The sequence below is a fragment of the Pristiophorus japonicus genome, unplaced genomic scaffold (genome assembly GCF_044704955.1).
Source record: "Pristiophorus japonicus isolate sPriJap1 unplaced genomic scaffold, sPriJap1.hap1 HAP1_SCAFFOLD_637, whole genome shotgun sequence".
Classification (NCBI taxonomy): domain Eukaryota; kingdom Metazoa; phylum Chordata; class Chondrichthyes; family Pristiophoridae; genus Pristiophorus; species Pristiophorus japonicus.
In genome coordinates, this window is record NW_027254549.1 from 44,675 (window position 1) to 72,127 (window position 27,453).

The following is a 27,453-nucleotide window of genomic DNA, read 5'->3' on the forward strand; positions in this document are numbered from 1 at the left end:
AGACAGTGAGAAGGGTAGCCTCTGTGCTGATGGCAATGTGATTTTATTAAAAAATGTTCAAAAATTAAACAGCTACAAAGAACTACAAAAATGGCCGAGTGCCAATGTTTTCTTTCACACTGAGCATGCGCGAACGCTCCAACGCGCACGCGCAGCGTTGCCAGCAGGAAAAAAACTAATTTAAATAGTACCCGCCCCCTCCCACTTACAAAATCGGCGCGAGTGTAGGCTCCGCCCCCCCTAGGCGCCGCGCCAAACAGACAAGGAGCTGCAAAGCGCTCGAGAATAGCGCGTTTTTTTTCTGGCGCCGTTTTAGCTGGGCGCCCGTTTTTTATCCTGTGGAAACTTGGGCCCTTTATGCTTTTACGAGCGGAATTGCAACAAGCAGAATTGCTCAGGGACACCAAAACCTCCTACGTGTTAGGATAGCTTGGCTTAATCACGCGAAGCAAATGTGCACCTTATCAAATCATGGCCATAAACCCTTGTTTATCAGTGATGGTCACACAAGCTACTTTGTCCACTACTTTCTCACGGGAAACCAAGTCTGTCTGTTATTTTTTTATTGATTCCTAGATCCATTTTATTAACCCTTTCATGATTCTTCCACATACATTCACATTCCCCCCTTTTATCATTTCATGATAACTTCTCATTCATACTCTCAATTGTCTTTGACATTCCTCCTCCTCAAGTTCTATTTTTATTCTGTCATTTACCCGTTCAGTTGTTCCTTCACCTAACATCGGTTCTAGTTCTTCTTCCCTCGAAATGGCGAATGCTGCCCCTTCTACTGTGAGATGTGTTTTATTCGTAGATCCGCACAAAATTTGGGTCCCTTGTCTTACTTCTACACAGGTATCCACACTCTGGCAAGAGGTGATACCCGTGTTTGAGTCGTGAAGACAGGAATAATTGGACTGCTTTGTGAGACAGGTCTGGTTAACGGGCACGTCCACTTTTGCGCACCCGAATCCTGTACCATTCCAACACTGTGGGTACCCATCCTTCCCAGACCCTGTGGTGTTTAGGCAGGTGGCCGGGGTACCTCAGCCATCGGAATATGTGAAGGTAATGTTTTCGGCGGGCGGGGTATCATTGTATCCTCGTATGTAAAGACTGGGATCCATAACCGGGGTTGGGGTAAACAATTCGGTGACTGACATAACAGGGTAGCATACAACCGACTGGCACGAATAAGATCTTATGAGTCCTCAGGAATATATTATGATCGTTCCCCAGTTGCCCTTGCACGTTCCTTTTCCTCCTTTGCCCTGTTACTGATTCCAGGGATTGGTCCTTTGAATCAACGAAGTCATCTTCAGGTTGGTCAGGGCAAACAAAGTCCATCTCACATTCCCTGAACCGGCATGGCAAATTCCATTGGTCTTTGCCCTGTAGAGTCACCTGTCGATCAACCTGTGAGAGTATACCCGTACGGGATTTTATTTTAGTCATGGTCCATGATTCGAGATCGTCTGGTGTCCTGGTTCCACATTGTACGATATCTCCCTTACAGAGGCGGAGAATTTGCTCTCGTGAGCCGTCGTTTGGGCAGCTGAGTAGTCGTCCCCCTGTTTTTATTACTGTTATCAGCAGGATCACGACTCCTAACAGCAGGGTTCCGTGCATTCTTTCAATCCTTCCACCTTTACAGCGATGGGGGTGGTGAGTAAGACCTGAAATGGACCATCCCATCGGGGCTGGAGATAACGTCGCGTCCAATTTTTGATGAGGACGAAGGATCCGGGCTCGATAGGGGATGATCCGTGAGAAGAGTGACGGTCATCATAAGCGGCGCGAACCTGTGAATGAGAGGCTCGCAATGCCTTAGTTAGGGCTAACACATAGGCAGTCATCTCCTCAGTCATGTGATGAAAGTGGACGGTAACTGGGGAATGGTGGTCCCAAGGGGTGTGAAGAGATCTGCCGTACACAATCTCGGCCGGGGTGAGACGCGTCGTCCCTGCGGGGGTAGAGCGAATCTGAAAAAGAGCTACAGGTAACAATTTTAACCAAGTCGACCCTGTTTGAGAGGTCAATTTAGCTAACTTGATTTTAAGAGTCTGGTTGGTTCGCTCAACCAGACCCGCCGCCTGGGGGTGATAGGCACAATAGAGTTGTTGATGTATCCCTAACTGTTGGCACAATTCCTTGTTTACAGCTGCAATGAAATGGGGTCCATTATCTGAGCTAAGACGACCGGGAACCCCGAAGCGAGGGATAATTTCCTTCAGCAATATCTTAACAACAGTACAGGCTCTATTATCCGTAGTAGGAAAAGCTTCAATCCATTTACTAAAAACATCAACAATAACCAACACATATTTATAACACTGACAGCGTGGCAATTCTATATAGTCCATCTGCAAAGTCTCGAAGGGTCCGGCTGGCAAGGGTGTTTTACCTAATAAACATGGTACCCCCCTTCCAGGATTATGGCGTTGGCAGGTAAGACAACGAGAAATAATATTCTGCGCAAACATTTGGAGGCTAGGATGCCACCATGTCTGGAGGAGCAGGTCACTAGTGGCTTTTGCTCCACAATGCGTGGCATAATGAACACATTTAATTACCCAAAGGGCCAATTCATCGGACATACAAGTTTGACCAGCGGGTGTGATCCACAACCCGGAGGCAGTATCATATTTACAATCAAGATCGTTCCAAAGTTGTTTTTGTACAGCAGGAGCGTCCTCCTGTAGGCGAAGTACTTCTTCGATGGTTGGCATTGGCTTTTCAGGGGCCGACAAGCTCGGTTTAGAGCTGGACACCTGCCTCATCATTCAGGGCACAACAATCTACTGACTCCTTGCAGCACACTTAGCCGCCTCGTCAGCACGGCGGTTTCCGATGTCGATTGGAGAGGAACCGGCAGTATGAGCGGAACATTTAATAACAGCGATTTGTCGAGGGAGCAGAAGAGCAAGTAATAGGTCAGACACAAGCACTTGGTTCGAGATTTACTGCCACAGCCGCGTCAGCCAAGGCGTTAACATCGGGTTGTGCCGTCGGACGAGGCGGGGGAGCCCCTGGAGTCATATTCCAATTATCCCATTCATTGTCCTCGTCAGCCCCATTCATGCCAAGACCCGCCATTGAACTACGTAGTTCAGTTAAAGATTCCTTGTTTGTTCTATTTCTCTTTTCCTGTGCACATTCCTTTCTTAAAATTTCCAATGACTTAGGGATTCCCGCATCGGTTAATTTAATTCCTGCCTTGAGAGCATTCTCCTGCCAACTCGCTAGAATATTCTTATCTTTTTCATCTTGACAATGTTGGCGCCAGATTTCAATCAATTTCTTACTCTTTTTCCCGATTCCCTTTTTCCAAATTAATTCTTGGGCGCGTTTAATTGTTTCTAAATCACTTGAACCCCCTAATGGCCATATGTCTGAACCTAATTTCTGATTCAAACTTCCCGACAATTGTCTGAGTTGCTCGTTTTTATTTGGGTGTTTATTATCCATGATATAACTTATCTTAACCTAGGTATTCAACGTTTTGACGGACTCATTAAGTGAGACAATGTCAAATCAGTTATTCCTTTTCTCTCTCTTCCTTTTCTCTTTATTTCTTACTGTTTTAACGTTTGACGGACTACTTATGGTAGACAATTTCCAGATCAACCTACTCCTTCGTCATTTTAATGGACCACCATGGTGGACAATTCCAAATCTATTCCTTCGTAACTTTAACGGACCACCATCGTGGACAATTCCAAATCTATTCCTTTCCTGGGGTAATCTGACAACTGACCACGGGCGATCCCGTCAACAATTAATTGAACAGTGGTAAAAGATCCGCGACCAGAACTTAGGACAGGAGGAAAACAAAGTGGCAATTTAACTAAATATACTCACTTTGGGGCCCATTTCCTCTGCCGCGTCCCGTCTGTAGGATATCAATGATTCAGCCACTTCCAATCGAGAGTTTTTTGGGATCCCACTTCTGACACCAAATGTTAAGTCCTAGTTCGGGTGGTCAGCTGCATTCGACAAGAATTGAGTCAGATACCTTCAATCTTTACGTCTTTATTGAAGCAGCTTCGGACCTGTTACCAAACTGCCAGCACAGAGTCTACAGATTCCGGGGCAGGCAGACAAAAGGTCTGCATATCCTCACAGACGCATCCTTCTTATTCTTACAAACTGGAGGAGGTATGGCCCGCTTTATCAATCACAGTGTGTTACTAGGGCTTCATGAATTGACAGCCTGTTTATCTTTAGAACACTTTATGCTTTTACGAGCGGAATTGCAACAAGCAGAATTGCTCAGGGACACCAAAACCTCCTACGTGTTAGGATAGCTTGACTTAATCACGTGAAGCAAATGTGCACCTTATCAAGTCATGGCCATAAACCCTTGTTTATCAGTGATGGTCACACAAGCTACTTTGTCCACTACTTTCTCACGGGAAACCAAGTCTGTCTGTTCTTATTTTCTTATTGATTCCTAGAACCATTTTATTAACCCTTTCATGATTCTTCCACATACATTCACAAACACTGATAAATGTGAGATATTGCATTTTGGTAACAGAAATAAGGAGGTCACATATTAGTTGGAAAACCAGAATCTAAATGGGGCAGAAGAGCAAAGTGATCTCGGAATACAAATGCAAAAATCACCAAAAGTAGCGATGTAGGTTAATAAGGCCGTTAAAAAGAGCAAACCAAGCACTCGGGTTTATTTCCAGGGGGATTGAATTGAAAAGTAGCTAAGTTATGCTGAACTTGTATCGAACCTCGGTTGGACCACATTTGGAGTACTGTGTACAATTGTGATCTCTATATTATAAAAAGGATATAGAGGCATTGGCGAGGGTGGAAATTAGATTTACAATTATGACACCAGAAATGCGAGGTTATGCCTATTAGGAAACGATGAACAGGCTGGGTCTCTTCCTCTTGAAAGAGAAGGTGACTTTAAAAAAAAATTTGTTCATGGGATGTGGGCTTCGCTGGCAAAGCCAGCATTTATTACCCATCTCTAATTGCCCTTGAGAAGATGGTCGTGAGCCACCTTCTTGAATCGCTGCAGTCCGTGTGGTGGAGCGGCGAGGTCAGGGCGAAGGAGCGGCGAGAGATTGTAGAGGGATATGATCGGGACCCAGGAGAGGTGTGAGTTTGGGGCCCAGAAGAGGCGAAGGCCCAGGGGCAGCACATGCCGTCCACACTGCGGTATGTGTGCGCATTAGGTCCGTGCAGCAGAGCTGGTCTCCAGTCGTTTTGGTTAATCCTTGCCACTGGACCAAGACCTGGCTCTGTCAAGCCCGTGTGGTGGCTGGTGTGCAACGGTCACCACACGTTAAAAAAAATCCACGCACAGGCATCTTCCACCCTTCAACATGTAGTACGGGACCTGTTATTTTAGGTCCTTCATTGAAATACCTGTGAACTTTTTGACGTGGAAGCAAGTCATCCTCGATTCAAGGGACTGCCTATGATGATGAGGGAGGGAGTGCCAGGATTTTGACCCAGCGATGAAGGAACGGTGATATTCTTACATATCAGGATGGTGTGTGACTTGGAGGGGAACGTGCTGGTGGTGGTGTTCCCATGTGCTTGCTGCCCTTGTCCTTCCAGATGGTAGAGGTCACTGGTTTGGGAGGGGCTGCCGTAGAAGCACTCTCATATCTCCACCTGTTTCTTTCTCAATTTCTCTCTCTTCCTCCCACCTTGTTCTCTCTCTCTCTCTCTCTCTCTCTCTCTCTCTCTCTCTCTCTAATTCACATTTGCTCTATTAAGAACATAAGAAATAGGAGCAGGAGTAGGCCATTTGGCCCCTCGAGCCTGCTCCGCCATTCAATAAGATCTCTACCTCTCTCATTTCTCTCTGCCTCACTGTCTCTCACTCTTTCCACCTTTCTCTTCTCTGCTTCTCTGTCCCTCTTTCTGCTATGCTCTCAGTCTACCTCTCTCCGCCTCTTTCACCCTTATCTCTTCCCCACTCTCTTCTCCCTTGCCATCCCGGCCAATACCTTCTCTTCCTTTCCTCTCTTTCTCTGCCTCATTCTGTCTCTCCCACTCCCCCTTTTGGATTTAAGTCTCACTCTGTCTTACTGTCTGTTTGATCTCACTCTGTCCAGCTCTCTCTCCCCTCCGTGTCAATTTTCCTCTCCCTCATTCGCTCTCTCTCCCTTTGTGCGGGTTGGAAGGTACCAAATATAACCCCACTATTTAAGAAAGGAGGGAGAGAGAAAACAAGGAACCACAGACCAGTTAGTCTGACACCAGGAAAATGCTAGAATCTATTATAAGGATGTGGTAACAGGGCACTATTAAAATAATAACAGGATTGGGCAGCGTCAATACGGATTTATAAAACTGAAATCATGTTTGACAAATCTATTAACATTTTTTGAGGTGGTAACTAGCAGAATAGATAAGGGGGGAACCAGTGGATATGGTGTATTTGGATTTTCAGAAGGCATTCGACAAGAGATAATTAAACAAAATTAGAGCTCATAAGATTGGGGGTAATATACTCGCATGGATTGAGGATTGGTTATAAAATCATAAAATAGTACAGGACAATATAAGCTTAAACCAGAGTGAGTAATAGAATAGGTTAGATTATAATGTGTGATGTTTATACCTATAATTATGAAACTATAAGAAATAACAACTAACAGCAGGCAGGGGAGTTTAGGGATAATCGGAAAATTGCTGAAGAATAGTAACTGCTGGGAACCAGGGAAAGTGTCCTTGTAAATCACAGATTAGAGAAGTTCCAGCTTTCTTTCCCCAGCTTCCTGCCAAAACCCAGCAGAGAAGATAAAGAAGAGTCAGGTGCCAGAGGTGGATCACTGCAGGATATAAAAGTGAGGGGAGACTGATGTAAGGGGGCAGTCGGGACTGGAGACACCGGAGATCAAGCTCAGGGTGTCCGAGGTTCCATCCAGCGGGCTGACCTTGTGTCATTTACTGTGGACATGAGCATGGATTGAGGATTGGTTAATGGACAGAAAACAGAGTCGGAATAAACGGGTAATTTTCGGGTTGGCAGGCTGTAACTAGTGGAGTGGTACTGTAGGGATCAGGGCTTGGGCCCCAGCTATTCACAATCTATATCAATGATTTGGATGATATCCAAGTTTGCTGATACAAAGCTAGGTGGGAATGTAAGTTGTGAGGATGATGCAAAATGCAAAGAAACTTCAAAAGGATATAGATGGGCTAAGTGAGTGGGCAAGAAGATGGAAAATGGAATATAATGTGAAGTTATCCACTTTGGTAGGAAAAATAGAAAAGCAGAGTAGTTTGTAAATGCTGAATGATTGGAAAATGCTGTTCAGAGGGTCCTGGGTGTCCATGTATATGAATCACTGAAAGTTAACCTGCAGGTACAGGAAGCAATTAAGAAAGCAAATGGTATGTTGACCTTTATTATAAGAGGGTTTGAGTATAAGAGTAAAGATGTCTTACTGCAATTACATACCGCCCTGGTGAGACCACATTTGAAGTATTGTGCACAGTTTTGATCTCCTTGCCGAAGAAAGGATATACTTGCCATTGAGGAATGAAGGTTCACCAGACTGATTCCTGGGATGGGGGGATTGTCCTATGAGGAGAGATTGAGTAGATTAGGACTATATTCTCTGTAGTTTAGAAGAATGAGAGGTGATCTAATTGAAACATACACAATTCTTACAGGGCTTGACAGGGTAGATGCAGGAAGGATATTTCCTCTGGCTGGGAGTCTGGAACCAGGAGTCACAATTTCAGAATAAGTGTCGGCCATTTAGGACTGAGATGAAGATAAATTTCTTCACTCAGAGGATGGTGAATCTTTGGAAGTCTCTCCCCCAAAGAGCTATGGATGCTCAGTGTTTGAGTATATTCAAGGCAGCTTGATACATTTTTGAATATTAAGGGGTGAAGGGATATGAGGAAAGTGGAGTTGAGGTAGAAGATCAGCTATGATATTGAATGGTGGATCAGGCTCGAGGGGCCGAATGGCCGCCTCCTATTTTTTGTGTTCTTATAACATAAGTGGATTGGAGTCACTGTTAATCTAGTGAAAAACTTGCTTTAGGTTCTAACCTCTGCTGCACCTCTGACACAGTTGACTACTCCATCCTCCTCCAACACCTCTCCACCAATGTCCAGCTAGGTGGGACTGCACTCGCCTGGTTCCATTCTTACCTATCTAATCGTAGCCAGAAAATATCGTGCAATGGCTTCTCTTCCCACTCCTGCATTGTTACCTCTGGTGTCCCCCAAGGATCTGTCCTTGTTTCCCTCTTATTTCTCACCTATATGCTGCCCCTTGGCGATATCATCTGAAAACACGGAGTCAGTTTCTACATGTACGCTGACGATACCCAGCTCTACCTCTCCACCACTTGTCTCGACCCATGCTTGGTATCTAAATTGTCAGATTGCTTGTCCGACATCCAGTACTGGGTGAGCAGAAATTTTCTCCAATTAACTATTGGGAAGACCGAAGCCATTATCTTTGGTCACCGCCACAAACTGCGTTCCCTAACCACTGACTCCATCCCTCTCCTTAGCATCAATCTGAGGGTGAACAAGACTGTTCACAACCTAGGTGTCATATTTGACCCTGAAATCAGTTTCCAGCCACATATCCATGGCATAACTAAAACCACCTTTTTCCACCTCCATAACATTACCCACCTCCGCTCCTGCCTCAGCTCTTGTGCTGCTGAAACCCTCATCCATGCCTTTGTTACCTCTAGACTTGACTACTCCAATTCACTCCTGGCCAGTCTCCCACATTCCTCACTACGTAAACTTGACGTCATCCAAATCTCAGCCCCCCATGTACTAACCTGCCGCATCAAGTCAAGATCACCCATCACTCCTGTGCTTTCTGACCCACATTGGCTCCCAGTTAAAGCCTCAATTTCAAAATTCTCATCCTTGTTTACAAATCATTCCATGGTCTCGCTCCTCCCTATCGCTGTAATCTTTTTCAGCCTCACAACCCCGCAAGATGTCTTGCTCCTCAAATTCTGGCCTCTTGAACATCCCTCATTATAACTGCTCAACCACCATTTTCCAATCCTCTCTGGCTTTAGATATGGTGCTAGAGGACTACTAATGTGGTACTTTTGTTTAAGAAGGGTGAAATGGATAGACCGAGTAATTACAAACCAGTCAGCCTAACCTCAGTGGTGGGAAAATTATTGGAAAAAATCCTGAAGGACAGGATAAATCTTCACTTAGAAAGACATGGCTTAATCAAGGACAGTCAGCACGGATTTGTTAAGGGAAGGTCGTGTCGAACTAACTTGATTGAATTTTTTGAGGAGGTAACCAGGAGGGTGGATGAGGGCCAAGCGTATGCTGTAGTGTATATAGATTTTAGCAAAGCTTTTGATAAGGTCCCACATGGCAGATTGGTCACGAAAGTAAAAGCCCATGAGATCCAGGGCAAAGTGGCAAGTTGGATCCAAAATTGGCTCAGAGGCAGGACGCAAAGGGTAATAGTTGATGGATGTTTTTGTGACTGACTGGAAGGATGTTTCCAGTAGGGTTCCGCAGAGCTCAGTACTAGGTCCCTTGCTTTTTGTGATATACTTGAATATAGGGGGTATGATTAGGAATTTTGTAGATGATCGGCTGTGTGGTTGATAATGAAGAAAGCTGAGGACTGCAGGAAGATATCAATCAACTGGTCAAAACAGTGGCAAATGGAATTTAATCCAGAGAATTGTGAGGTAATGCATGTGGGGAGGGCTAACAAGGAAAGGGAATACACATTAAATGGTCGGACACTGAGAAGTGTAGAGGAACAAAGGGACCTTGGAGTGCATGTCCACAGATCCCTGAAAGTAGCAGTACAGGTAGATAAGGTGGTTAAGAATGCATACGGAATGCTTGCCTTTATTAACCGAGGCACAGAATACAAGAGCAGGGGGTTATGCTTGAACTGTTTTTTTTTTTTCAAAAGCCGAGTACTGCGTGCAGTTCTGGTCACCACATTAAAGGAAGGACATGATTGCACTGGAGAGGGTACAGAGGAGATTTATGAGGCTGTTGCCGGGAGTGGAGAATCTTAGCTATGAGGACAGATTGGATAGGCTGGATTTGTTTTCCTTGGAACAGAGGAGGCTGAGAGGAGACCTCATTGAGGTGTATAAAATTATGAGGGCCGAGATATAGTAGATAGAAAGGACCTATTTCCCTTAGCAGAGGGTTCAACAACCAGTGGGCATAAATCAAAATAATTGGTAGAAAATTTAGAGGGGATTTGAGGGGAAATTTATTCACGCAGAGGGTTGTGGGATTCTGGAACTCACTGCCTGAAAGGGTGGTAGAGGCAGAAACCCTCACCCACATTAAAAAATACTTGGATGTGCACTTGAAGTGTCGTAACCTGCAGGGTTACAGCTGGATAGCCTCTTGTTGGCCGGCACGATGTGCCAAAATGGCCTCCTTCTGTGCTGTAAACTTCTATGATTCTACTTCCAATATAAATATCTGTGACGTGGTGCATTTTTGTAGGTGGAATAAGGAGGCCAGGTACTCAGCTGTGTCAGCTGTGGCTCAGTGAGTAGCACCCTCACCTTTGAGTTATAAGATTGTGGGTACAATTCCCACACCAGGGATTTGAGCACAAAAATCTAGGCTGACAATCCAGTGCAGTGCTGAGGGAGTGCTGCACTATCAGGTGCCGTCTTTCAGAAGCGACGTTAAACCGCAGCCCCGTCTGCTCCCTCAGGTGCATGTAAAAGGTCCCATGACAATATTTCGAGGAAGCGCAGAGGAGTTATTCCCTGTCTCCTGGCCAGTATTTATCCTTCAACATTACAAAAACAGATTGTCTGGTCGTTATCCCCTAGAGGATGAGATGGGGAATTAATAATGAAGAACAGGGAAATCGCAGAGATGTTGAACAAATATTTTGCATCGGTCTTCACGGTAGAAGGCATTAAAAACATCCCAATAGTGGATAATCAAAGGACTGTATGGAGGGAGGAACTTAACACTATCACTAATAAAGTAGTACTTGGTAAAATCATGGGACTAAAGGCAGACAAGTCCCCAGGACCTGATGGCTTACATCTTTGGGTCTTAAAAGAGGTGGCTGCAGAGATAGTGGATGCATTGGTTGTAATCTACCAAAATTCTCTGGATTCTGGGGCAGTCCCAGTGGATTGGAAAACTTCAAATGTAACGCCCCTATTTTTAAAAAAAAAGGAGGCAGACAAAAAGCAGGAAACTATAGACCAGTTAGCCTAACATCTGTCGTTGGGAAAATGCTTGAGTCCATTATTAAGGAAGCAGTAGCAGGACATTTGGAAAAGCACAATTCAATCAAGTAGAGTCAACATGGTTTTATGAAAGGGAAATCATGTTTGACAAATTTGCTGGAGCTCTTTGAGGATGTAACGAGCAGGGTGGATAAGGGGGAACCAGTGGATGTGGTTTAATTGGATTTTCAGAAGGCATTCGATAAGGTGCCACATAAAAGGTTACTGCACAAGATAAAAGTTCACGGGATAGGGGGCAATATATTTGCATGGGTCGAGGATTGACTAACTAACAGAAAACAGAGAGTCGGGATAAATGGGTCATTTTCCGGTTTGTCAACAGTGAATGGTGGGGTGTCGCAGGGTGCTAGGTCCTCAACTATTTACAATCTATATTAATGACTTGGATGAAGGGACCGAGTGTAATGTAGCCAAGTTTGCTGATGATACAAAGATGGGTGGGAAAGCAAGTTGTGAGGAGGACACACAAAATCTGCAGGGGATATAGATAGACTAAGTGAGTGGGCAAACATTTGGCAGATGGAGTATAATGTGGGAAAGTGTGAGGTTGTCCACTTTTGCAGAAAGAATTAAAAAGCAAATTATTATTTAAATGGAGCAAAATTGCAAAGTGCTACAGTACCGAGGGACCTGGGCATCCTTGTGCATGAAACACAAAAAGTTAGTATGGGGTACAGCACGTAATCAGGAAGGCAAATGGAATGTTGGCCTTTATTGCAAGAGGGATAGAGTATAAAAGCAGAGAAGTTCTGCTACAACTGTACAGGGTATTGGTGAGGCCACACCTGGAGTACTGCGTACAGTTTTGGTCTCTGTATTTAAGGTACGATATACTTGCATTAGAGGCTGTTCAGAGAAGGTTCATTAGATTGACTTATGAAGATGGGTTGAGTAGATTGGGCCTATACACATTGGAGTTCAGAAGAATGAGAGGTGATCATATCGAAACATACAAGATAATGAGGGGGCTCAACAAGGTGGATGCACAAAGGATATTTCCACTCATAGGGGAACTAAAACTAGGGGGCATCGTCTCAGAATAAGGGACCCATTTAAAACTGAGATGAGGAGGAACTTCTTCTCTGAGGGTTGTAAATCTGTGGCATTCTCTGCCCCAGAGAGCTGTGGAGGCTGGGTCTTTGAATATCTTTAAGGTGGAGATAGGCAGATTTTTGAGTGATAAGGGAATACAGGGTTATAGGGAGCGGGCAGGGAAGTGGAGCTGAGTCCATGATCAGAACAGCCATGATCTTATTGAATGGCGGAGCAAGCTCAATGGGCCGAATGGCCTACTCCTGCTCCTATTTCTTATGTTCTCATCACATTGCTGTTTGTGGGAGCTTGCTGTGTGCAAATTGGTGCTGCGTTTCTCACATTACAACAATGACTATGCTCCAAAAGTACTTCATTTGCTTTAAAGCTTTGTTTTGAGATGTGTGGTAGTGGTGAAAGGTGCAATATAAATGCAAGTACTCCATTTTCGGGAAAAAAGTATCTAAATGGTGTTGAGGAGCAAAGAGATCTAGGGCAGGGTGGGCAATTATTTGGGCTGGAGGGCCACTTAACAAAGTTTTGGTGAGCTGTTGAGTGCCGCCCACCAATATTCCACCAATCGCTGGGTCCCGCACAGACCGATCCCCAGCTCCTGCCACTGGAAGAGACAGTGCGCATGTGCAGCTGCATCGTGCCCGGCTGTGCAGCAAATTTAAAGGGACCGTGCGCAAAAAAATTAAAACATTGCATAAACATAAATTAATGTAGTAGTCAGATGCTATCTTACATACACAACTTGTATCCGGTATTGCTTTTAAATGAAACATAGAAAATAGGTGCAGGAGTAGGCTGTTCGGCCCTTCGAGCCTGCACCACCATTCAATATGATCATGGTTGATCATGCACTTCAGTACCCCATTCCTGCTTTCTCTCCATACCCCTTGATCCCTTTAGCCGTAAGGGCCACATCTCACTCCCTTTTGAATATATCTAACGAACTGGCCTCAACAGCTTTCTGTGGTAGAGAATTCCACATGCTCACAACTCTTAAGTGAAGAAGTTTCTTCTCATCTCGGTCCTAAATGGCTTACCCCTTATCCTTAGACTATGACCCCTGGTTCTGGACTTCCCTAACATCGGGAACATTCTTCCTGCATCTAACCTGTCCAATCCCGTCAGAATTGTATATGTTTCTATGAGATCCCCTATCATTCTTCTAAATTTCATTGAATATCAGCCTAGTCGATCCAATCTTTCTTCATATGTCAGTCCTGTCAGCCCAGGAATCAGTCTGGTGAACCTTCGCTGCACTCCCTCAATAGCAAGAATGTCTTTCCTCAGATTAGGAGAACAAAACTGTGTACAATATTCAAGGTGTGGCCTCACCAAGGCCCTGAACAACTATAGTAAGACCTCCCTGCTCCTATACACAAATCCTCTCGCTATGAAGGTCAACATGCCATTTGCCGCCTTCACCGCCTGCTGTACGTGTATGCCAACTTTCAATGACTGATGTACCATGAAACACAGGTCTCGTTGCACCTCCCCTTTTACTAACCTGTCATAATTCAGATAATCTGCCTTCCTGTTTTTACCACCAAACATTTATCTACATTATATCGCATCTGCCATGTATTTGCCCACTCACCTTGTTGATACGGATTCTTTTCCCTTCAATCTGTTTCAGCGAATTCACTGACACACGAACACTTTTAGTCTTCGCAACATAAGACCTTTATTAGAGATTCTCCGGCCGGGACCTGTTAAGATAAAGGGAACACCCTCGATTTGAACCTGTTCACCTCTCTCTTGACAAGTCTCGTAACAGTACAAAAGCTCAATATTTATACATTGTTACAGCAGAACATATTTGAGTGACACTCAGTTTATACAATCATTGGTCGGCTTCTCCCATAGCATACCCAATTGCAGGCTAACAACTCTCCAAATAGGGCGGGCTCCAGGGATGTGTTTACAGTTTCGTTTTACGGCTGGTTATAGCAGCCTGTCGTCTGACTCATGCCTGACTTTGCTTTTTCGCGTAACTCGTGTTTGACCACAACTCTGAGTAACCCCTTTTTGTGTCGACATTGCAAATATCGCAGCTTGACATTTTCTTTTAGCTATCTTCCCATGATCCTCTTCAACTGACACATTCACAACTTCTTCATGACAACCTAACCTGTCCAAGTCACCCTGCAGTCTCTTAGCATCCTCCTCATAGCTCACACTGCCGCCCAGCTTAGTGTCATCTGCAAACTTGGAGATGTTACATTCAATTCCTTCGTCTAAATCATTAATGTATATTGTAAATAGCTGGAGTCCCAGCACTGAACCTTGCGGTACCCCACTAGTCACTGCCTGCCATTCTGAAAAGGACCTATTTATTCCTACTCTTTGCTTCCTGTCTGCCAACCACATCAGAACATTACCCCCAATACCATGTGCTTTAATTTTGCACGCTAATCTCTTGAGTGGGACCTTGTCAAAAGTCTTTTGAAAGTCTAAATACACCACATTCACTGGCTCCCTCTTGTCCACTCTACTAGTTACATCCCCAAACAATTCTAGACGATTTGTCAAGCATGATTTCCCTTTCATAAATCCATGCTGACTTGGACCGAATCAATGATAAAAGTTGAAAATGTTGTGGTATCTTCTGGTCTCTGTAAATCAGTGCTGTGAAATAGAACTATAGCCCCTTTAGAGCCTGTGTCAGCATCATTTTCCCACCTCAGTCATCATTATGTCCCTCTGCAAAGATTACTAATGCCGTCCCAATTGGTGCGAGATGAGAACTCCCCTGCCATTGTACCGGGAGAAGAAAGATGCAGAGCCAGTCACTTTCTTCGGTAAAAGATTTGTGGAGATGAGCAGCCATGACTCCACTCTAAATTGGATAGGGCATCTTCTAGTACGCAGTGCATTCTGGGTACTGATGTCTGCCATTGGCGCCTAGAATTACGGAACGGATCCTTTTACAATCGGGCCAGAGAGAATCGCTTTGGCAAGTTATTAATTTGAATGAAGTATTCCTATATTTTTTCCTTGGCTGTAGTTGGGGTCTGTCTCTGACTCATGAGAAGTGAAAGTGGATAGACGAATGTGCAGCTCGAGCTCCGGCATGCGTTCTATTTCTGTCCCATCCAGCGGGACGGATAGAATGTCTTGGCGGGCCAGATATGGCCCATGGGCTGTATTTTGCCCACCAGTGATCTAGGGGAACAGATGCACAAATCATTAAAAGCAGGTTAACAAGGCAATGGAAATGTAAATAAAGCACTGGGTCTCATTTCTAGAGTAAGAGAATTGCAAAGCAGAGAAGTTTTGTGAAACGTATATAGAACCTTGATTAGACCACACTTGGAATACTGTGTTCAGTTTTGGTCTCCATATTATGAAAAAGATATACAGGCACTGTGGCTGTTGCAAAAAAGATTTCCAAGGATGACACCAAAAGTGAGAGGTTATAAGTATCCAGAATGGCTGAACATGCTGGGGCTCTTTCTCTAGAAAAGAGAAGGCTCATAGAGATCTTTATAATTATGTAGCTGTTTGTTAGGGTAGATGTAGAGAAGATGTTACCACTTGTGAGGAGTCCAAAACTAGGAACTAAATATAAGGTAGTCACTAATAAATCCAATAAGGAATTCAGGAGAAACCTTTTTACCCAGAGAGTGGTTAGAATGTAGAGCTTGCTAGCACATGGATTTAAGGTGAATAGCTGAGCGCCTTTAAGGGGAAGCTAGATACGTACATGAGAGAGAAAGGAATAGAAGGATATGATAGGGTGAGGTGAACTAAGGTGAGAGAATGCTCGTGTGGAGCATAAACACCGTCATGGACATGTTGGGCAGAATGGCCTATTTCTGTGCAGTAAATACTATGTAATTCTATCGTGAATTCTGAAAACACATGTTACAGCACTCAAAACAATCTTCAGCAATGAGCTGGGTGTCACAGAGGGTCAAAATACTGACCTTTCACCCCTACCAATCTGAAGGACTTGTGTAAAATGAATGTGGTGAGTTCAAACAGAGTCCTTGGTGAGAGGTCAGATTTGTACCAAACCAGGCCCGAAATCGGCAGACGGACTGACGAACAAGTGCCTTTAAAAGTCTGCTTAATCCCTTTCAGTCCACCTACACCCTTAACCCATGTGTGTGTTTCAGCATGTCTGTGTGTGTGTGTGTGTGTTTGTCTTTGTGTGTCAATATACAGACACAGAACCCAACCTAACAAAAATCAGTTAGTCTGAGTCTTGAATGTTTCAGTTGAGCTCCAGCTTTTTGGGGGAGAGATTTCCAGATTGCGACTGACCTTTGTGTGAAGAAGTGCATTCTGGCCTCACTCCTGAATGGCCTAGCTTTAACTTTTAAGTTTATTCCCCTTGTTCTGGACTCTCCCACCAGATGAAATAGTATCTCTCTATCATCTTAAACATGTCAATGATATCATCCTTCATTTTCTATCTTCAAGGAAGTAAAAGACTTGTCTATGCCACCTGTCCTCATAATTTAATTCTTTTAGCCCCGGTATCAATCTGCTGAATCTGTGCTGCACCCCCGCCAAAGCTAATACATCATTCGTGAGGTCCAGAACTGAACACAATTCTCTCGATGGGCTCTTTCTTTGCATGGTTTAGTTTGCGCGGATGCAATTCATCCAGTCCTGAGGATTTATCGTTTCTACATTTTCCTAGTTTATAAATTCAGGAACAGAAATTGTCTGGAGTAGGGCTGGGGACAGAGTGACAGTAGTAATGCCAAGATAATGAGGATGTGCTCAGTATTGTATGTGCCCTGGGAGTGCTTGATAGTGACATTGGAGATAAAGTGGAGGAAGGAACATCGGAACAGGAACAGGCCATTCAGCTCCTCGAGCCTGTTTCCCCCATTCAGTGAGATCAGGGCTGATCTGTCTCTTAACTCCTTCCACCTGCTTTACCTCCGTTTCCTTTTATACCCCTGCCCCGAAAAATCTCTGCTCGTCCACAGCTCCGAGCTTCTCGCCAGTTAGAGAAGTGTATGTATGTCTATCTTTGTGGCTGTGTATGTGTTTATGTATATATTTTGATATATGAATGTGTATGTGCTTCTGTGGGTATGTCTCTACGTGTGTGTATGTGCTTCTGTGGGTATGTCTCTACGTGTGTGTATGTGTCTGTGTGAGATTGTCTCTTCCTCCTTGTTCTATTGCTCACTAAATACAGTTCAGTATCAATGTGTCTCGGCCATTCACCTCCCCAGAAAGTGCTGAATTTTCTGTTTCAATTGGTGCATTCTGATCAATTTGATTCTGGTATTTAACAGCAGAAAACAATTGCTGCAGAGTCTCAGCAAATGAATCTCTATTTGGATTATTTCACCAGTCCTGGCAAGTGCTCCATAGGAACAGGAACAGGCCATTGAGCCCCTCGAGCCTGTTCCCCCATTCAATGAGATGATGGCTGATCTGTGACCTTACTCCATATACCCACCTTTGACCAGATCCTTTAATACCTTTAGTTAACAAACGGCTATCAATCTCCGATTTAAAATTAACAACTGACCTAGCATCAATTGGTGTTTGAGGAAGCAAGTTCCAAACTTCTACCACCCATTATGTATACATGTGTTTCCTCATTTCACTGCTAAAAGTTCTGGCTCTAATCTTTAGACTGCCCCGAGTCCTAGAATCCCCAACCAGCGGAAATAGTTTCTCTCGATCTACCCCATCTGTTCCGTTTAATATCTTAAACTTCGATCAGATCAGCCCTTAACCTAAATTCTAGGGGATACAGCCCTAATTTGTGTAATTTTTCCTCATACCTTAAATCTTGGAGTCCGAGTATCATTGTGGTAAATCTACGCTGCACTCGCTTCAAGGCCAATATAACCTTCCTAAGGCATGGTACCCAGAACTGCTCACAGTGCTCCAGGTGTTGGCTAACCAGGGCTTTGTATAGCTGCAGCATAACTTCTACCCCCTAGTATTCTAGTGCTCTAGATGTAAAAACCAGCATTCCATCAGCCTTTCTGATTATTTTCTGTACTTGTTCATGACATTTTCATGATCTCTGTACCTGGACTCCCAAGTCTTTGTGGACCTCCACTGTTTTTAGCTTTTTACCATTTAGAAAGTACCTTCTTGTATCCTTTTTAGGTCCAAAGTGGATGACCTCACATTTGTCTACATTGAAATCGATTTGACGCAGTTTTGCTCATTAACTTAATCTATCGCTATCCCTTTGTAATTTGATGCTTTCAACTACACTGCCTGCAATGCCATCTTTCTTTTGTGTCAGTGGCAAATTTAGATATATGACTTTCTATTGCCATCAACTAAGTCATTAATAAATACTAGGAAGAGTTGAATCCCCAACACAGATCCCTGTGGGACACCACATCCTGCCAACTTGAGAACCAACCTTTGTCCCTACCCTCTGTCTCCTACAGCTCAGTCAATTTCCTAACCAGGTCAATAATTTGCAATGAATTCCTACTATCACCAAATTCCTCCACCCTGCTTGCGATCCACTTATCTGTGATGTTACAAGAAAAAGCTAAATTCCAATCTGGTGATTATTTACCTTACTCACTGAATACCTATCAGTGAATTCATACTATCACCAAATTAATCCACTTGGCTTGTGTGAACGATCCAGTGATGGATTCCCACCAGCCCGAGCTCTCTCTCTAAATCTACTGGGCCTTGTTTTCCATTATTTTTGACAGCTTGTGTCTGTTTTTGAAGCAATTTGGTCATTTTGTGCATTTATCTGAAACTTTTGAATAATCGGCAAGCGATTCGTGCTGATCTGCTGAGTGTATTTCCAGAGGACACCTATGCTGCGAGGGAGCAGGGTTCATAGCCAGGTTAAAATAGAATAAACCCAAACTCACATTCCAGAGATTGACAGGTACAGAAAAAAATCTACACTCACATATTAGAAACTGACAGGTAGAGTAAAACCCACACTTTCACAACATGGACTGACAGGTACAGAATAAAACCCACACTCTCCCACCATAAACTGAGGATAAAAACCCACACTCGCATACTAGAAACTGACAGGTAGAGTAAAACCTGCACTCGCATAGCAGAGACTGACAGGTACAGAATTAAACCCACATTCCCATAGCAGAGACTGACAGGTACAGAATAAAACCCACATTCCCATAGCAGAGACTGAGAGGTACAGAATTAAACCCACATTCCCATAGTAGAGACTGCAGGTACAGAATAAAACCCACATTCCCATAGTAGAGACTGCAGGTACAGAATTAAACCCACATTCCCATAGCAGAGACTGACAGGTACAGAATAAAACCCACATTCTCACAGCAGAGACTGACAGGTACAGAATAAAACCCACACTCTCCCACCATAAACTGAGGATAAAAACCCACACTCGCATACTAGAAACTGACAGGTAGAGTAAAACCTGCACTCGCATAGCAGAGACTGACAGGTCCAGAATAAAACCCACATTCCCATAGCAGAGACTGACAGGTACAGAATAAAACCCACATTCCCATAGCAGAGACTGACAGGTCCAGAATAAAACCCACATTCCCATAGCAGAGACTGACAGGTACAGAATAAAACCCACACCCAGTTATCAGAACAATAATATGCAGCAAATAAAACCCATAGTCCCCTATCAGAAATGACAGGGGCACACTCACACACACCAGAGACTGACGGAAAGAGTAAAACTCTCGAGGAAATCCCACTCCAGTGTCCGGCGCACCGAATCATTTTGTTGGTAATTCGGATTATAATTAAAATCCTCTCAATGTGACCTATTTAATTAGAGATAAAATCAACTTATGAAACAATCCATTTTTGTTAATTTAATTTGTGACAAAAAGATGGTCTGAGCATGCGCTAAATACATGCTGCTCCTCCCCTCCCCACACAGTGTTTAAACCGACAAGAAGGGCCCAGGCAAGCTCCCCTCCCCCAGCTCTGTCAGCGGCTGCCGTTTCCTCTGTGCTGGGCTGATGATCGTTGAACACATCAGGGAGCGGAGATATCCCGGGCCCAAGTAAGGGAGCAAACAGCAGCCTCCTTACAGCACCTCATCACATTAGCACTGTGTCCACAGATGGGCTTTGAGTCGGGGTAAGTGCAGCGGCAGTCGGGGGCTGTCTGTAATAGGTGGAGTGGAGCAGGAACTAGTTCCGGAACATGGAGTGAGTGGGGGAAGGGAGAGGCCATTCTCGGGCTGTGTGTGTACGGTGTAAGGTAACAGAGAAAGTCAATCACCTCGCTCTTTCAAATCATTGTTGCTTTCTTTCCCCAAATCAGTAATGAATGTTCCCGATTCATTTCCAATCTCACAGTGTCTGTTGTTCTGGGACATTGAACAGTGGGAACACAGCCTGAGAGTGAGGATGTGAGGAGTGTCACAAAGTACATCTATTGCAGGCACCAGGAGAGGAGTGTGACAGGAGATATTTCAAAAATGGGTTATTTTGTTTCGGTGTGTTGAATTCTCCAGAACTGTGTTGCAGGAGATCGAGAGATACATTGTCGCTCCCTCAGATACATCTGTGACATTCTGTTAACTGCACAGGCTCTCAGCTCTGTTTCATTGGACTGAAAACAATTGTTGTACAGCCCAGGTACCTGTGGTTATAATCCAGGAAGCGATTCAGAATTGTACAGGTAGTCCCATGGAAGTGGGAGATATAAACCTGGACTCTGCCAATCGGGTGTTCCCATTCATGGACCAGTGCTGGGTTTGGGTTGTGTCTGGATGCTGATAACTTACTATAGAACCGTCTGACACAGCTGGTGTGGGGAATCTGATCACTCGACACAGCTGGTGTGGGGAATCTGATCACTCACCACACCTCCGCCACGACCGTCCCGCTCCTCTGCTCATGGTCGTGGCGGAGGTGTGGTGAGTGATCGAGGCGGAGGGGCATTGAGGGATCGTGGCTGAGATTCGGTGGGTGATCGTGGCGGAGGTTCGGCGAATGTTTGGTGTGGATGTGCGGTGGGAGATCATGACGGAGGTGCGGCAAGTGTTTTGTGGCGGAGGAGCGACGAGAGATAGTGGCGGAGGTGTAGCAAATGAGGGTACAGGGCCCAGGGGCAGCACAGGCCAGCCCACACTGGGTTTGTGCGCACTCGGTCTGTGCAGCCGAGCAGGTCTCCAGTCCTGGTCAACCCTTGCCACTGGATAAAGTCCTAGCTCTGTCAAGCCTGTGTGGTGGCTGATGGATAATGGTCACCACACGTTAAAAAAATCCACGCACAGGCATCTTCCACCCTTTCAATTGGAGTTCAGGACTGGAATATCAGGTCCTTCATTGAAACATCTGAACTCACGTGGAAGCAAGTCATCCTGGTTCGAGGGACCGCCTATGATGATGACGATGATGAGAGAATCTGAGTGCTGCTGTACTGCAGTGAGGTCAGATAATGCCACTGTTTGTATCGCGCATTCCTCTCTCCAGATACTTTACTTTATGATAAAAATACACATTAATTATAACTATTGTTATAGTCTACGGGCACCTGTCCATGACTTGTACCTAATATTTTTCTCTCATTATTCTTGGAGCAAAATACTTCACCTCCAGATTAAATGTGATCTTTCCTCCACCCGGAACACAAGGAACAGTGTAGGCAGCTCCTTCTCACACACAGTAAGTACATTATCACTCACAGAGCGCAGAGACACAGAACTGACCTCAATCATATTGTCACAGGCAGCAGAAGCTGTCAGTTCCACAGTGATCCGAATCCCAGAGTTACATTATGAATCCCACTGTCACTTGGAACAGTACAATAAGATGTTGTTTCAAAGTCCAAACATATCGCTCTGAGAGGCAGATCCATTTTCACTCCCTTACTCACACACAAGGACTGACTGACACAGTGTCAATCTACACTGGTGTCTGTACACTGACTCTCAAACCCAGCAACTAACATACAAGAGCAGAGAAACGGAGGTAATGGACTGAACCAAACCTCCTCCTGAGACAATCGTGGATAATCTCAAACTAACATAGGCCTAAAGAAGGAACAGAATCCAACAGTCACACAGAGCAAGAATAGCACAGTACAAGAGACCGTCAATTACATAATGAATCTCACTCTCACACACATCACCAGTCTAACCGATACATAATCAATCTCACACTCTCAAACAGTAACAGAAACTGGCAGTTACAGAATGAACCCCATAACCACAAACAGTGCCAGGGACTGAGACACAGAATGGACCCCACACCCACAAACAGTGCCACGGACTGAGAGACACAGAATGGACCCCACACCCACAAACAGTGCCAGAGACTGAGAGACACAGAATGGACCCCACATCCACAAACAGTGCCAGGGACTGAGACACACAGAATGAACCCCACACCCACACACAGTGCCAGGGACTGAGAGACACAGAATGGACCCCACACCTACACACAGTGCCAGAGACTGAGACACACAGAATGAACCCCACACCCACAAACAGTGCCAGAGACTGAGAGACACAGAATGAACCCCACACCTACACACAGTGCCAGAGACTGAGAGACACAGAATGAACCCCACACCCACACACAGTGCCAGAGACTGAGAGACACAGAATGGAGCCCACACCCACACACAGTGCCAGGGACTGAGAGACACAGAATGGACCCCACACCCACACGCAGTGCCAGGGACTGAGAGACACAGAATGGACCCCACACCCACACACAGTGCCAGGGACTGAGAGACACAGAATGGACCCCACACCCACAAACAGTGCCAGGGACTGAGACACAGAATGGACCCCACACCTATAAACAGTGCCAGGGACTGAGACACACAGAATGGACCCCACACCTACACACAGTGCCAGAGACTGAGACACACAGAATGAACCCCACACCCACAAACAGTGCCAGGGACTGAGAGACACAGAATGATACATACACTCGGGCACAGTGAATGACAGATTGAGATTGAATCACAATCACATATGGTAACAGACTGACTGACTGGCAGATATAGGTTAAATCCACACACATATTGGAAAGTGACTGGTACAGAGTAAAATGGATATTCACATAACTTTTATTCTGTACCCTTCAGCTTTTGTTAACACATTCTGTAAACCAATAGATACAGAATAAAATACACACTTGCATCCCAGAGTCAGACAGCTATAAAGTAAAACACACACTCACATACCAGAGACTGGAAGATATGACTAATATCCACACTCCGGTACAAGAAACTGGCAGGTACTGATTAAAATACACAATCACATCCTGGAAACTAACAATTGGAGAGTAACAACAACAGACAAATACCAGAAACTGACAGGTAAAGATTAAAACCAAACTCTCATTCCAAAAACTGACAGATACAGAGTAAAGCCCACACTCACACCACAGAGAGTGACAGCTGCAGAGCAAAATCAACAGCCACATAAAAGATGCTGATCGATGCAGAGTCAAGTATACGCTCACATCCCACAGCCTAACAGGTACAGATTAAAACAGACTCACATATCAGAAACTGACAGATACAGCACAAAAGCAGCACTATCACAGCAGAAACTGACAGGTACAGATTAAAACCCCTATTCATATACTAGAAACTGACAGGTACAAAATAAAACCCAACTCAGATTTGAGAAAATGAAAGTTACAGAGGACAACCCAGACTCACGTCGCAGATATTAACATACAGAGTAAAACTCTCACTTTCATCCCAGAGCCTGAATGATAGAAGAAAACCACACTTGCATACCAGAAACTGACAGATACAGAGTAAAACTCTCACTCTCACATCAGAGACTAACAGATACAGAGTAAAATCCACACTTGCATCACACAGACAGACAGCTATAGAGCAAATTCTGCACTCCCATATCCAAGACTAAGCAATACAGAGTAAAACTTACACTTACATAAAAGACAGAGAGATACCCACTCTTACATATCATAAACTGACAGATACAGGCTAAAATCCACACTCGCATATCAGAAACTGGCAGGTTCTGATTAAAGCCCTCGTTAACATATCAGAAAATGACAGGTACAGAATAAAACCCCACTCACATACCAAAGACTGACTGATACAGAATAAAACGCACACTCACATCCCAGAGACTGAGAACTACAGAGTTTTACCTACATTCCTATACCGGAAACAGACAGGTACAGACAAAAAATTAACACTCACATCCCAGAAACTGGCAGGTACAGAGGAAAACCCATGTTACAAATTCAGAAAATAACAGGTACAGAATAAAGCTCACATAACAGAAACTGACAAGTACAGAATAAATCCCCAATCACATACGAGAAACTGACAGGTGCAGGGTAATACTTACATTGACATACCAGAGACCGACAGGTACAGAGTAAAATCCACACTCATATCCCGGAGACAGGCAAAAACAGAGTGGAACTCGCAGTCATATTCAAGAAGCTGACATGGTGTATAATAAAACCCACTTTTGCCCACCAAAAACTGAAGAAAGAACAACAGAACAACACTCACAACACTGACAGCTATAAGAAAATAAGAAATAGCAGGCAGTAAGGCCACTCGAGCCTGCTCCACAATTCATTACATTCATGGCTGAACTTCACCCTGAACTCCTGCCTGATACCCATTTCCCTTGATTCCCTTTGTTCTCTGTCTTGAATATACTCAATGACTGAGCGTCTCCGACCTATGTGTATAGAATTCCAAGGATTCACATCCCTCTGAGTGAATACATTTCTCCTCATCTCAGTCCTAAGTGTCCGATCCCTTATCCTGAGACTATGACCCCTAATCTAGACTATCCAGCAAAGGGAAACATCCTCACAGCATCTACCCTGCCAAGCCTGCTAAGATTTTTTTTTTAGGTTTCAATGTGCTCAGCTCTCATTCTTCTAAACTCCAGAGTGTATAGGTGCATTTCACTCAATCTCTCTATCCCAGGATTCAATGTTGCACCCCCTCTAATATCCTTCCTTTGGCACTGAGACCAAAACTGTGCCCAGTAATCCAGGTGTGGTCTCACCAAAGCCCTACATAATTGCAGCCACACTTCTTTACTCTTATACTCCAAACCCCTTGTAATAAAGGCCAACATATCCTTTACCTTCCGAATTGCTTGCAGTAGCTGCAAGTTAACTATATGTGATTTGTTTACAATGACACTCAAATCCCCCTGAATAACTACATTTACTAGTCTCTCCTCTTTTAAGCATTCGGCTTTTCCATTCATATAAAATTTAACACACACTCGCATCCCATAGTCTGAACAATACAGTGTAAAACACACACTCACATCCCATAGTCTGAATTATACAGTGTAAAACCCACACTCACATCCCATAGTCTGAACTATACAGTGTAAAACACACACTCACATCCCATAGTCTGAACTATACAGTGTAAAACCCACACTCACATCCCATAGTCTGAACTATACAGTGTAAAACACACACTCACATCCCATAGTCTGAACTCTACAGTGTAAAACACACACTCACATCCCATAGTCTGAACTCTACAGTGTAAAACCCATACTCACATCCCATAGTCTGAACTCTACAGTGTAAAACCCACACTCACATCCTATAGTCTGAACTATACAGTGTAAAACACACACTCACATCCCATAGTCTGAACTATACAGTGTAAAACCCACACTCACATCCCATAGTCTGAACTATACAGTGTAAAACCCACACTCACATCCCATAGTCTGAACAATACAGTGTAAAACACACACTCACATCCCATAGTCTGAACAATACAGGGTGACAGATTGAGCAGAGACAGCGGCCTCTGAGCTTCCAGATCCACCTCCAAGCTTCACGCTCCAGCATTGAAATACTTGCCTGCTCCCCCGCAACACCGCCCCCCCCCCCACCCCACCCGTCTCCCCGCCCAGTGTTTAAACTGACGGGAAGGGCCCATGCGACCTCCCCTTCCCCAGCTCTGCCTTTGGCTGCCGTTTCCTCTGTGCTGGGCTGATGATCGTTGAACACATCAGGGAGCGGAGATATTCCGGGCCAGAGTAAGGGAGCAAACAGCAGCCTCCTTACAGCAGCTCGTCGCATTGGGAATGTGTCTGTAAATGGGCTTTGTGTCGGGGTACCGGGGGCTGTTTGTAAGAGGCAGAATGGAGCAGGAAGTAGTTCGGGAACATGGAGCGAGTGGGGGAAGGGAAAGCATGTGTACAGTGCAAGGTAACAGAGAAAGTTAATCACCGCACTCTTCTAAATCATTGCTGCTTTCTTTCACCAAATCAGTAGTGAATGTTCCTGATTCAGTCCCAATCTCAGTGTCTGCTCTTCTTGGACATTGAACAGTGGAAACACAGCCTGACAGTGAGGATGTGAGGAGTGTCACAAAGTGCATCTATTGCAGGCACCAGGACAGAAAGTAGACATTTAAATTTGGTAATTTTGTTTCGGTGCGTTGAGTTCTCCAGAATTGTGTTGAAGGTGATTGAGAGATACATTGTCGCTCCCTCAGATACATCATGATCCGGGCTCTGTGACATTCTGTTGCCTGCACAGGCACTTAACTCGGTTCCAATAGACTGAGAACAATTGTTGTACAGCCCAGGTACCTGTGGTTATAATCCAGAAAGCGATTCAGAATTTTACAGGTAGTTCTATGGGAGTGGAAGATATAAACCTCGATTGTATCAATCGGGTGATCCCATTCATGGACCAGTGCTGGGTTTGAGTTGTATCTGGATGCTGATAACTTTCTATAGAACCATCCTACACACCTGGTGTAGAAAATCTGAGTGACACTGTACTGCAGTGAGGTCAGACAAGGACAAGTATCACGGTTTCCTCTCTCCAGATACTTTACTTTATTATAAACATACACATTCATTACAACTTTATTGTATATTTTTCCCATCAGTTGTCCATATCATAACTAATATTTTTCTGGTATTATTATTCTCAAAGCAAAATACTTCATTGAGCCAGTATAAATGTGATATTTCTTCCACCCAGAATGCAAGGAAAAGTGCAGGCCGCTCCTTCTCGTGAGTACTCCTTAAGTACATTATCACTCACAGAGCGCAGAGACACAGAACTGACCTCAATCCTATTATCACAGGCAGCAGAAGCTGTCAGTCCAACAGTGATCCGAAATGGCTGAGTTACATTGTGAATCTTACAGCCACATGGAACGATAGGATCAAATGCTGTTTCACCATTGAAACAACTCATTGGATATATTCAAGAGGGAGTTA

The 27,453-nt window shown here is 44.4% G+C and overlaps 1 long non-coding RNA gene across 1 annotated transcript; it reads right to left on the minus strand.

The window, feature by feature from the left end:
* Window positions 1–668: 668 nt before the first annotated feature.
* LOC139255810 (uncharacterized) lies at window positions 669–14,037 on the minus strand. Its single transcript, XR_011592123.1, has 4 exons — window positions 13,891–14,037; window positions 7,517–7,567; window positions 3,865–3,989; window positions 669–1,985 (listed from the first exon to the last, which is right to left on the minus strand). It is a non-coding gene; the product is annotated as an uncharacterized lncRNA (long non-coding RNA).
* Window positions 14,038–27,453: the final 13,416 nt, after the last annotated feature.